We start from the raw sequence: 13333 nt of genomic DNA, 5'->3' as shown, positions 1-13333 counted from the left end.
GCAACAGAAAAAGCAGTGACTTTGAAATCAGATGGTACTAGGTCTGCAAAAGAGCTGTTCTTTTAAACCTTAGTTTCCTCTTCTGTAAAATGGAAAAATAGTATCTTCTTTGCAAGTTGTTATGAGAATTAAATGATACTCATAAGAGGCTTGGTATGGAGCTTGGCACATTCTGTCTAGATCAAGGTCATTCTCATCCCCTTCTAGTGAACTAAAATTACCTTCTCTGAAATTCCCATGAATTTGGTTCTAGTTCTACTCTGTTGAACACAAAGGAGTTTTTACCTTTTTCTGTAATGGAAAAAGTTTGTCTAGATCCTACAAGAAAAGAAAAATGCATTTTAATATAACTGTATTTAATTATTCTCAAGCTAAAAAGAACTTCATTTTTCATTTAATGCTTTTACTATTATTTCCTGAAAGGAACAATAAAGATAAATATTAAAAGCAATCTAAGTAGTGGAAAAAAATTCTTAAATATTTAAAGGATAAGATCAATATTCACCTGACCTTGGCAACTTTTCTAAAGGAAAAGGATTCCCCAGGCCAGTGAGACTCAGTTGGGCATCATCCCCTCTACTGAAGGGTTGCTAGTTTGATTCCAGGTCAGGACACATGCCTAGGTTTACTGCTGGGTTCAATCGCCAGAGGAGGGAATGTGGGGTAGAAGGTATGAGGGAGGTGGCCTATCAATGTTTCTCTCTCTCCCTCTCCCTTCCACTATATCTAAAAATCAATTAAAAAATAAATAAAAATAAAGTCAAAGGGTCTATTTTGGTAATTAACCTTTTTGAGCACTCACTAGGAGTCAGCGATATACTGTGTTTGGGTGCTTTTAGCTACAAATGACCAAAAACAAAAGTGGCTTAAGCAATGAGGAACATTTATTATTTTCCCCTCCTCCCAAAAAATAAGTTCCCAAGGTAGACAATTCCAGGGAGGGCTCAATGGCTCAACAATGTGAAAAACTCAAACTCTTGCCATCATTCCCCTTTTTCACAGTACCTTGGTTCTTTGCAAGATGACCCAGGAGTTCCAGGCTCACATCTATACTAATAAAAGAGAAACTTGCAAATTGACCGTACCTCTGCTATACCCACCAGCCACGCCCATAAGCCAATCAGGAGCAAGTATGCAAATTAATCCAGCAAAGACGGCAACTGCCATGGAGCTGGAGTGAGCAGGAGGCTTGGGAAGAAGTCAAGCTTCCTGCTCCCATCCTGGCAGGTCCTGGCCTCCACTCAAGGCTACAAAGTTTCATTTATAAAAGATAAATAAATCACAGATACTTGCTTCCAACTAACCCTGGCCTCTGCTCAAGGAGGCGCTGAACAAAAAAAAGAAAAAGAAAAAAGAAGGGGCTGGGAGTCTGGATTGCCGGGGGTGTGTGACGAGCCTGAAAACAGCCCTCAGCCTCTCACCCAGGCTGGCGACATCCGGGACCCTCACTCCATGGGGGTGTGGCCAGCCTGCAAACCACCACAGGTCCTTCAATTAGGCCGCCTCATGCCTTCAGGGGACTCCCACACCGATCTGGGACACTCTTCAGGTCAAACTATTCGGACCTCATCCATGCACCAAGCCTCTATCTATACTAATAAAATGCTAATTAGACTGGGAGACCTCCCAGGAGACCTTCCGGACATTCTTCTGGATAAAACCATGATGACGGGGCCGAGGTAGAGGCGGTTAGAGGCCAATAGGGGAGGGCAGTTGTGGGTCATCAGGCCAGGATGGGACTGCAGTTGTGAGTGATCAGGCTGGTGGGGGTCAGGGCTGTTGGGGGTAAGCAGGCCAGCGGGGGAGAGGGAGGGCAGTTGGGGCCAAGCAGGCCAGTGGGGAAGGAAGGTGGGGTGGAGCCGGCCAGCAGGGGGGGCATTAGGGGGTGAGCATACTGGCATGGGAGATGTTGGGGGTGTTCAGGCTGGTGGAGGAGGGGGCATTTGGGGGCGAGCAGGCCAGTGGCATGGGGCAGTTGGGGGCAAGCAGGTTGGCAGGCAGAGTGGTTAGGGGCAATCAGGCAGGCAGACAGGTGAGCAGTTAGGAGCCAGCAGTCCCAGATTGTGAGGGAGATGTCTGACTGCCAGTTTAGCCCCAATCTCTGTAAACTGGCAGTATGACATCCTTTGAGGGTCCCAGATTGGAGAGGGTGCAGGCTGGGCTGAAGGATACCTCCCCCCCCATGCACGAATTCTGTGCACTGGGCCACTAGTCCTATATACCGTATTTTTCGGACCATAAGATGCACTTTTTTTCCCTCAGAAGTGGGGGGAAAAAGTCCCTGCGTCTTATGGTCCAAATATAGCCTACACATATACTTTTAAAAAAAAGTTTTTTTACTTGCCCTGCTCTGTGTGGTCTCTGTGTGCTTGCCCGGCTCTAAAATGGTTCTAAATGCTGCTGTTTACTTTACAGGGTTGATTACATGTGTTTATGACTGTGATGTTGGGTTTTAATGCATATAAAATATTTTAGGACACTATTTGTTTCAGAATCTTTTTTTCTTCATTTCCCTTCTCTAAAAACTGGTGCGTCTTATGGTCCGGAGCGTCTTATGGTTCGAAAAATACGGTAATAAAAGGGTAATATGCAAATTGACCCTAACAGCAGAACAACTGAAACAACCTGTCGCTATGACATGCACTGACCACTAGGGGCACACGCTTAACACAGGAGCTGCACCCTGGTGGTCAGTGTGCTTCCACAGGGGAGCATCAGATGCTGGCTCATGGCTGGCCAGCCCAGTGGCAGTGGCATGAGCCTCTCCCGCCTCCGCAGCAGCACTAAGGATGTCTGAATAATGGCTTAGGCCCGCTTCCCCAGACTGCAGGGGTCCCAGACTGCAAGAGGGCACAGGCTGGGCTGAGGAACACTGCCCCCCACCCCCACCACTGAGTGCACTAATTTTCATGCACTAGGCCTCTAGTATAGATATAACAACATATGGCCGAAGAAGGCATTATCTCTCTTGTGACTCTTTTTATTAGGGAGAAAAATGTTTCCCACATCCATCTCCCCAGGTCTTTCCCTGAGGTTCCATTGTCAGAATTGCATCACATTACCCATGCCTTAAGCCAGTGCTCCCCAATTTTTTTCATGTTTCAAATAGAATTTTTTGAAACAAAGGGGTACCTGGATGAAGTTGCCTGTGGCCAGATGGGATCATCTCAGAACTTCAGAGGCTGAACTCCCCTTGAATGTTCTGAGGTTTAAGGTATCAATATCTCATCATGTCTATAACCCATTCAAGACATACCAGTGTATGCTGGAACAAAGATATAGAACACTCTGCTCTTGGCTACATGGGAGATCCAGAGAACATGTATCCATATATAAACTTTAGTGAGAGGAAGGGTCTACCAGTGAGAAGGAAGAAGGACATGTCAAGAGTGTCTCGTCTATTCTAATTCTTATTAATACATATTGAGAGGGAGAATTTTGTGGAGAATAAAACTGGGCTTATAGTTTGTGACTTGTTGAAAGTTAAGTGACTTATTGAAGTTAAGTAACTTATTGCTTAAAGTCATGGAACCAGTGAGTGGCCAGCTGGCACAGTGGATGTAGGTCCAGTGGTGTTCTGGTAAATATTTAACAACCAGCTCTTCAAATGTAGTTCATTTGCCAGTAGGCTAATATTTTCATTTAAGATAAAAGTGAAACAAAAAAAATATACTATATGGGAACATACTTGTCTATGATTGAGTGACTTCTTTGCTGAATCAGATGCTTTTATGCTATTCACCATGTAACAGCTATATACACACAACATGCTTTTTAAGTTTAATCTGCATTATTAACATTTTTTCCATAACTTTCTTAGGTCTAGACTAGGGGTGTCGAACTCAATCAGAGAAGGGGCCAAAATCTAAAATCCAGCCTAAATCGCGGGCCGAATGGTTTACTGAACAGTCATAAACTGTCATTGTGATGGAAACGCAGCGGAGTGCAGTGATGACAGCGCGGTGCGGGCCACATTGCAAGGCCTGGCGGGACGGATTTGGCCCGCGGGCCTTGTGTTTGACACATGTGGTCTAGACAATCAACAAAGCCATAAGTCAGCCCTGATCTGTGGAGGTGTAAATACTCCCTCCACAGCCAATTTCAAGCTACCAAAGTGAAGTCACTGAATGCGATGTTGAGAAGAGATGTGAAGTAACATGTTATAGAGAATTTTTATCATACACATACAATATGTATAAGTAATCTCAAGTATAGATAATAAAAATATATTAAAATAATTTGAGAGTGATGAGTTTTAAGTATACATTACCTTTGTTTAAAATTCTCTTAATGAGAAGTTTACAGCTGGCAAAATTGCTAAAGATTTAACAGCCAACTCTCTTGAGCTAGTACAAGCCAGGTCCACACACCATGACATGCTCTTTCTACTCCATGATTCTCTTTGCTGCCTTTGTTACTGGCATATGAAAGCTAGGCTTGATCCATAGGCTACCGGAAAAACCTGGGTACCCATTATTACTTTTGGTGGCTCTGTGTATTTGCTATCCTTCCTACACTCAGTTTTCTCTTCTGTTAAGGAAGAGGACAACAGTCCTTGCCCTGCCTGCCCACAAGAGTTCTTGTGAGGATTAAATTGATTGGTTTGAGTGGCAATTCAAAGCCAGAAATAGGAAAAGACCTTTATGTTGACAGTCATTTCATCACTGGTTTTCATTGTTAAGGATGCAAAATGTATTGCAGCTTTCAAAGGTATGATTTAATTTGAGATCTTCTGTGTTGCCCGCATTAGACAGTAAATGCCCAGAAAAGAAAAAAAAAATGCTCTCAAGAAGTCCAAATTTTTGCTAGTCTTTACTCACCAAGAACAGCTATCTTTATTGGGAGAAAAAACAATGTTTTCAAAGTTTACAATTTACTCATTTTTAGCTGCTGTTGGATTGTCTGAAGGGAATTCTCCCTGAGTTTGTGGAATGCTTCTTAATTTTAGCAATTACATAAAGGTCCTTTGATTTTTAATTTTGATTTTTCAAACTGCTTTGCTGTTTTGGCCCAGACCAATTCACTAAGTTAGTTTGTATGCATCATGTTCCTCTGCTTGGAGTCATGGAACCAGTGAGTGGCCTAATTGTAAACTGGCTTAAGTACCCCAAGTATCCTAAGTTGAAATTCTAAAGTTGAGTGGCTTTACAAAATATTTGCCTTGGATTTGCAGAACTTCTCTTGGGTCTATAGACAGACAACTATTTCTCTGCCAACAATCTTTCCCTCGTCAAGCCCCTTGTCTACTCTGATCTCTCTGCCTGGAGAGCTCACCGTCATTCTTCGCAAAGCTGACTCTCGTCCTTCAGCTCAAATGCGACCTTCTTAAAAGGGACTCCTTGTTTCAAGCCATCTCCCTGATATAGTTTCTTATTTCCTTTACAGCACTGATCATAATCTGTTTATTTATTTACTTCTTTGTCTATATCCCTCATTATAATGTCAGCTCCTTGGGAGCTGGGCATTTGCCCAGTGGTGTCATTACCTACCCCGAGCACCCAGCACACAATAACTATCTGTTGAACAGATGAACTTGTCTAACAAGAACCACATCAATGTCGTAAGGCATAGCAATATACAATTCTCTTGAGGCAAGAGCCTATTCTAAAGCGTAACCAAGGCTTGGCCTGTGGTGTTCACAGTGCCCATTGCTCTCAGGGACCAGGAGGAGCCCAAGTGGCAGCAGAAGACTGCTCACTTCCCTCTGCTCCACCCTAAATGGGCCTCAGTGATGTCACACAGGATAGAATTCTCTAACCCTTTTCATTCTGTAACAGTCCTTTAAACAGCTACGTTTTCATAACCTGATATGTTGGGGTGAAGGGGAGTAGAGGAAGGACTGGTGTGAGGGTGCACCCTCCAACAAAATTAGGGTAGGGGCCCTATTCGCCAATATGCATTGCCTCAGTAGAAAGTGGTTAGCAGAAGCTGTAATTTGGACTAAGCTAAAGAAAAGAGAGGAAAAAAGAATGGGGAAAAAGGTAAGGGAGAAAAAAAGAAAACAGAAGAAAAGCATAATAAAAAGAAAAGAGAGAAGACAAATGAAGAGGATGTTCATGAGGAAAAAGCATGAAGCAGGTAGTAGAGGAGGAGGATGGAAGAGCTGAACCTATGTTCTGCTGGGCTTTGTAACTTGGGTAGTTCCTGGCTTTTGTATAAAAGGATGAATGGGTCAAGTGAGGGGGATCCTCGGGGATTCCCTGAGGAGTCACTTAAATTGTTGGGGTCCAAGCAAGGCTGTCTCAGGGGTGACTCTCTTGGGAGGATTCACAACAGTAATTTTGGGACCAGGAATGTTTTGTTTTGTTTTTTAAATCATGATTGTGGTAGAAAAAAAAGAGTATTACTCATCAGTATAAGCTTTAGACTGCTCACTGCAGCCCCTGTCCCACCCAAGCCTCCCGATTACTAGGCTAATAGCATATAGTACTTAAATTCAGGACTTGAAAGGCAATCTGTCAGAACATCTTCTTCTTCTTTGGTAACTGAAATATAAACAGATTTCCAAAGCAGAGTAGGATAGTTTTAAAAATATACCTATAAAAATTACTAAACTACAGCTATTGCAGTCTATTCAAACTATTTCACAAAAACTATGAACATCCCTAACAAGTGTAGGCCCAATAAAATCCTTATAATTTAAAAGAAAACAAAACTTTTAACATTATTTTTCAATGTCCTTTTACCCCTTTCTAGATAGTATAATATTTAACAAATATTTATATAAAACTTAAGGAAATAAGTTATTATAAGGAAGGGAATATTAAGTCAGGCATATATATCCAGGCAATATTAACATAGCTTTGCTCCAAATTTTTAAATGATAATCTTATAACCCATGAGTTTCTTAGTTTCCCATAAGTTTTCAAAAATGTCCCTGCAAGCTGTATAAAAAAATAATAGATGAAAATGCAACTTTATTGGCAGTTTTTGATACACTGTACAGACTCCTTAAAAATCTCTTTATGCTCAGAATTTCTTTTTCCTCTTCTATAATTGACCCAGATTTTCCTACAAATATAGAGCAGAGAGAAGGAAGATATGGATGCCTAAAGGAAGGAAGTAGAAAGACAGACAAAACCTTCAAGTTCAATGCCACTGTTGCCATTGGCAACCCTGGTTCTGCCTTATGAATAAGAAAATTTGTTTCCTAAGACACTCCAAAAACTGGTTGCCACATGAGCTAATCATGCTTTTACATGTCTGAAGTATTAGGGATTTCAGTTTCAAAGATCTTTGATCTAATTTTCCTTTTTTTTTTTTTTTCTTTTGGCAAGAGGTAGTTAGGAAATGTGTCCTCACATGATACTGGGACTAAGTGCAGGAGTGAATTTTATTTTACTTTGTATACATGGAAATGATCCATCTTCATCTTACTCTAAGAAATTATAACCTCAAACATATTGGGTAGAATGATTTGGGGGTTCCTTAAAGATTTGGCCTGCCAGTGACCATTTGGTGATATTTGATCCTGTTAGATCCCAGCCCTAAAAGTGAAACAAACAGAATCTTCCCAACAAAGTCATGTTGAAGAAATTGGAGATGACTTTTACAGTTCTAAAAGCAACTAAATGGTTGCTGATGACAGAAAGACAAAATAAGAGTTGGAGCAAAAAAGTGGTTTTTAGGAGAGATACAACTTGCCCTCTAGAGTAAGTTCCTGAAATAAAATGGAGAGGCCTCCTAAAAAATTTACCATTTCATTGTCCAGAACCCAATCTGACTACCTAATATTTTTTTAAAGTACCTGTCTACTACAATCAAGTACGTATATGTTTGTTCTTCTCTTTGTATATATCAGAGTATTTAAAAACAGATATTTCTTTTAAACTTCTATTCCTGGAAATGGGGTGTAGGCCAAATCCATGAACAGGTTAAGCTTTCTGACAAGAGAGGAGGGAAAGGCACCCAGCCAATGGGAACCCATGCTGGTGATGTACTTGCTCCCAAGCTCTCCCTCATTGGCCGGCTAGGGTTTGTCATCCTACCCCCGCGTCTGCAGACGGCGTGGGTCGGGTGTTCTGCAGCCAGCGAGCTAAACTGGATTCCGGCCTCCTGCGTGCAATTGCAATTAGGTTTAGTCCATCTCTGACTCCTCACAGCAGCAGATTATACTCTAGCTTTTGAAAAACGTCTTTTCCTTTCATTTCACGGGAGGTCGTTGGCGGTTCCCAGTGGCAGGATCATGTGACTGACATGTGCAGATAAACACAATGTGGGATCCCACGAGCTGGACAGAAAACCTGCCAGAATCTCAGAGCATGTGCCCTGTGCGTGCCTGTGGGTGGGCGGGGGTAGTGCGTGCGCGTGTGTGAGAGTGTGTGTGTGTGTGTGTCTTCGCCTTTCGGCCGCGAGGTTTGTGGTAGGGGTGCTTGCAGGGATCTCCCGGGGTCACTGGGGGAGAATGGCTCCACAGAGGGCGAGCCTAGGGGAGGAAGGTCCGGCGGCGGCCTAGAATCCAGCGCGCACTGGAGCCACACGCAGCCGCCAGGTGGCGGACAGGCCGGGACCGCGCCGGAGAGAGGACCTGGCCAAAGGGCAGGTCCGTCCTCGGGGCTCAGAGGACGGCGTCTTGGCGGGGAGTGGGTTGTGGATTTGCAGACAGGTGGAAGCGCGGGGCGGGAGGCGCGGACGGCCGAGGGAGCGCTTCCGAGTCCGACAAGGCCAATTGCTGGGCTAGAGAGGCCGTCCATTTCCCCGCCCCCCGCCCCCCCGCACTGCTCCTAACAGTCGGCGACACTGCCCAGCGCCGGTGCCCGGTTCCGAAACGGGATTCGAATACTTCCTTGACTTCGGCCTGGTGTCCCGGCCTTCGCGGCGAGAAGACCTGGGTAGGGAGTGGCGTCACCCGCGGCCGCCCCGCCCACGCCCGCCCGCCGGCCGGCCCTCGCCGCAGTTCCTGCCTGACGACATCCGGGTCTCTCGGCTGCCCGGCCGCGCCGCGGCGGTGGCGGTGGCGGTGGCGGCGGCGGCGGCGGAGCCGGGCGGGGCGGGGCGGGGCGGGGCGGGGCGGGGCGGACGGAGCGGTGGGGGAGGGGCCGCAGGGCTCCGTCGTGAGCGCGCCTGCGCGAGGACGCGCTCAAGGCGGCGGCGGCGGCTCTAGGGGCGGGAGCGCGCGCAGGAGCGAAGGAGCAGTGGTCTCGGGCCGGCTCGGCCCGCAGCTTCGGGTGCTCGGGCGGCTGCAGCTCCGGAAGCGGTGGTTGGGGAGGGGGGGTGGGGGGGACTCCAGGCAGGTGGGCCGCGAAAGCGATGAATCTTCGGCTCTTCTTCTTCCTCCTCCTCCTCCTCAGGGACCCGCTCTCCGCTGGCCGCCCCAACGCCCGGATGATCTGAGCCGCGAGGGCGCCGAGAGCCGGGGGCCCGGACGCAGCCCGGCTCCTCCCCTCCTCTGCCCCCTCCCCAGTCTGACCTGGTCCGCAGCCGCCTGGGTGACCCCCATCCCGCCCTCTGCCCGGCCGCCGCCGCCGCCTCGGCCGACCAGGGACCTGCCCGCCCGCGGCCGCTCCGGGTAAGCGCGACGCTCGGGCCGAGGGCGGGCGGGCGGCGCGGGCCTGCGCGGCGGCGGCGGCCAGGCCTGGGGCCTGGGGCCTGTAAACAAGCCGGGCGTCTGCCGGGGCGCTCCCGGGAGGAGACGCGACAACTCCTCCCCCTGGCCCGGCCTCCTCCTCGGCGGCGGGCGGCGGGCGGGCGGCGAGGGGTTAACGCTCCGCGAGGGCGTCGGCGAGGAGGCGGGGGCGGGGTGGCGGCGGCGGCGGCGGCGGCGAGGGCAGGGGAGGGGGCGCGACCCTCGGCCGGGGTGGGTGTTGGTGGCGGCGACGCGGGTGAGGGCCCTGGGCCGGGCCGGGCCGGCGGAACTTTTCCCCGAGCGGCCTGGGGGCTCCCGCCGCCCCCGCCCGCCTGGCCGCCCCGGACTCCAACCAGCGGGAGGGCGGCCCGCGGAGAGAAGGGGGGGCGGGGGAGCCCTCCTTGGGACCGAATTTGGCCTCGATACACCAAGTTCTGTAGAATTTGCTTCAGGTTTTATAGGGCGCAGAGCTGAGGGTGAGGCCGATTCAGAACTCAAGTCAGTGATGCCTCCGATTCATTCATTATTAAGGCATCGAACAGATCCATTGAAGTAAATCCCACTGATTTCTTCCCGTCTCTTTAGCCGTGTTAATTGTGTGGGTGAAAGTTCTTGATGGTAACGTTTGGTTTTGAGGTATATAGTTCTTTTCTGCTTGTAGATTTTTGAAATATTTTTTTTTCTGGCTGTGGAGAGCCAGTTTTGAAAATTTCATCACCTGAGTTATTTTTCCTTTTCCTCAAGCACGTGGTACTTAAAAATCCACAGAGGTCATCAGTTGTCCAAGCCAAGAAATCTATGCGCCTCCTCCCCCCTTACATTGTCTGCTAATTGAAATAATGAACCTAATGCATTCTAATAAGTGATTGGGAGAGTATCAGGGGTGTAAAAATACGGGGGGCAGTGAATGATTTTGACATTGAAAGAAATCAGACATTTTAAAAGTTGTTTCTGAGGAATAAGGCTTAATCTTTTAAAATTTGCACATTGGCATTTTAAATACAACCATTTTTTTAGATGCAAACAGCTCTGAAGAGTCAAGAGGATTTATTTACTTAAAGAGTACTCTGCTGAGCGTTAGGGGTTCCAGAGCCCTCAGAGGTCCAGCAGGGCTTGCTCTCCCAACTCCTTAATTGGAACAACCTCATTTTTATACTTTCATTTATTTATATGTTGGGCCTATGCCAAAGATGGTATTTCTGTAACTCTTTACAGATTAGAAAACGGACTAGGAAGACAGTGACCCACCCCACTGCCTGTTTCCTAATCATACGTGTTACCTTTATTAACTTAGTATTTCCTTTTCCTGTAAATAATTTGAAGCACAAACATTCCTTGTCTCATTATACAGTCCTCTTCTTGTGTGTAACTCACATTTCTGATTAAACATTCAATCATGTAGGCATGATTGCTTTTTAATTTAATGAACTACACATGGAAGTTATTTAAGATATTTTTTATTTGATATCTATAAACATTTTTTTCACATCAGTGAAATCATTTTGAGAGAAGTAAGGTTTGGCTAGGTACCTCATATATTTGAGAAGTAACATGTTTGAAGTCTGCATTCATCAAAATTTTGTACATGGCATAGGTATAAATAAATATATATATATACACATATGTATATATATATATTTATTTATTATTTTTAACATGGTTTGTATCTGTTTATATTTTAGTTTGAAGGGCTGAGTGATGACCATAATTACAGTATAAACTATTGAAGGGAACATTGCACTAGGAGACGAGAATTGTTTAGTCATGGCTGTGCTCCAACATATCTGTGTCCATGGACAAGTCTTTTAACCTTTTGAATCTCAGCTTACAAATTGGTAAAGCCAAAAGAGTAGATTAAATTATCAGATGTACTGTCCAGTTGTTACTTTTTTTTACCTTGTTCAATGTGCCTTGACCAAATGCTTGGTATGTACTTTAATGTTTCAGCATTCTAAAGCTAATTTTCTGCCTGGGGTTTTCTCTTATTTAAAAGAATTTTAAGTTAGTGATTGTTCTTTAGGAAAGATATCCAGTAGGTAGCCTTTATTGACTTTTCTATCAGGATTGGGAAGTCTGGAAAAACTCTTGGGAGGAAGGGCGATTGAAATTACACAAGAGACAAAGGGTGGTTGAGACTGTAGGTTTGAACAATCACATGACCCTTGGTAGTTTGATCACCCGAAATGATTCTCTAACTCTTGGCTTAGGCACCTGACCGTGAATGTTACCTCTCTCCCTGCCCCCACTCCCCCCAAGTATCACAATGTTTATTGATAGATACAAGAGTATAAAATGAGGGCATAAACATGACTTGATAATGAATGTTAATCTTGACTACTTTCCATCCTTAATCCAATCAGAGGAAGGAGGCAGCCATGTAAGAAAATGCACTCTTGTGGAGTGCTATAAGGGTTAAACAAGAAGGTAAAACAAGGTGTGGCCCTGTAAAATATATGGACTTGGGAAGAAGGAAGGTGTTATGAGGCTACTAGGAAAAGTTTCTGTCTTCCTATTCCTTTGAGTAGTATTTTTTATTCCAGAATATGTTACTTTCCATCTCAAATCACATTGGAGACCAAAAATTTTTAAGTTGAGTTGTTTCATTTATTATTTTACTGTTAACCTCTATGTATAAATTCTGTGAATTTCCACCTGGGATTATTCCCACCTGGATCCTTATATGAAAGAAGCTTGGGTTAAATTATATCAAAATCAAGAGATTGATTATATCCTTTTTTGCCTCTTTCTAATATCTAATGTGCTCCATATTATTCAGGTAAAATTTTTATATTTTATTTTGAGTCTCCAGGATGTATTCCGTGATAATTTTGACCTTTGCATGTCCTAGTTGTCTCTGTATTACCTAGATAATCTCTACACTTGTTTTGCTGAGGCAGGTAGGAGAAGCCTGAGAAAATAAACAGTTATGAGAGGTGAGCTTCAGTAATCTTTATCTAAAATGTAATACACACTTTAGAGTTTTTGTGAGAAACTGAGGGAAAGATACTGGATATTAGCATATATTAATAAACTAAACTTGCTACTGTGTTTATAAAATTAAAAGGTTTAAATATTGCTTGAGTTAAATGTGCAATAAATGAGGGAACTTGAGTTTTTATAATTATTAATATGTTTATTTGCAATCCATTGACCAGTTTTATGTAGCATTCATACTTAGGATTCAGGTTGAAAGTCATTAGATTTTTTGTGGCTGAAAAGATTTTAATTAAAATTCTATGAGACCAAAGTACTTTTAGATCAGAAGAAAGTGAGTAAGAAAAGCCATAATTTGTTACTACTTATTTGTATCAAACTGTAATTTTCACCACAACCCTCTAAATTATCTGATGTTGCTATCTCTGTTTCAGAAATTAAATATTGGCTCAGAATTAAAGTTACATGCCAAGGTCAGATCTGTATAGATATAAAATTATTTCCAAAATATTTTAGTAGATTTTTCCCAATTAAATGATCCTTCTTGTTCTTAGGAATTAAAATTTGAAAAGCTGAATATTAATACTTTTGATCAGATTCCTAGAGTTAAGAGTATTTATACATTTACTTAAATCTTTGAATGCAAGGGTCTCTTCTAAAACATTCAGGAAAGATTTAAGAAGCTAAGTTCATTTCCCCATTCCCAAAGTTTCAGAAGTCAGCAGAGTTAATTTTATGTCTTTAATTATCACTGCTCAAATTGAGGAATGAATCGATGTACTGAAAGATTGATACTAAGGGAAATGTTTTTGGGTACTCTCATTGTGTAGAGCC

At 44.4% G+C, this 13333-nt stretch overlaps 1 protein-coding gene across 5 annotated transcripts in view; it reads left to right on the top strand.

Annotated features, from left to right (window-relative positions):
• Positions 1-9354: 9354 nt before the first annotated feature.
• Positions 9355-13333, top strand: part of PPM1A (protein phosphatase, Mg2+/Mn2+ dependent 1A) — a 43696-nt gene continuing 39717 nt past the window's right edge. For all 5 annotated transcript variants that reach the window (XR_004987365.2, XR_004987368.2, XR_004987369.2 and 2 more), the window contains exon 1: positions 9355-9508. The gene's annotated coding sequence lies outside the window, so the exon portion shown is untranslated. The remainder of the gene's footprint in view (positions 9509-13333) is intronic.

The sequence above is a fragment of the Pipistrellus kuhlii genome, unplaced genomic scaffold (genome assembly GCF_014108245.1).
Source record: "Pipistrellus kuhlii isolate mPipKuh1 unplaced genomic scaffold, mPipKuh1.p scaffold_m20_p_1, whole genome shotgun sequence".
NCBI lineage: Eukaryota > Metazoa > Chordata > Mammalia > Chiroptera > Vespertilionidae > Pipistrellus > Pipistrellus kuhlii.
Note: the sequence above shows the minus strand (reverse complement) of the source record. Positions and strands in the feature narration are given on the sequence as shown.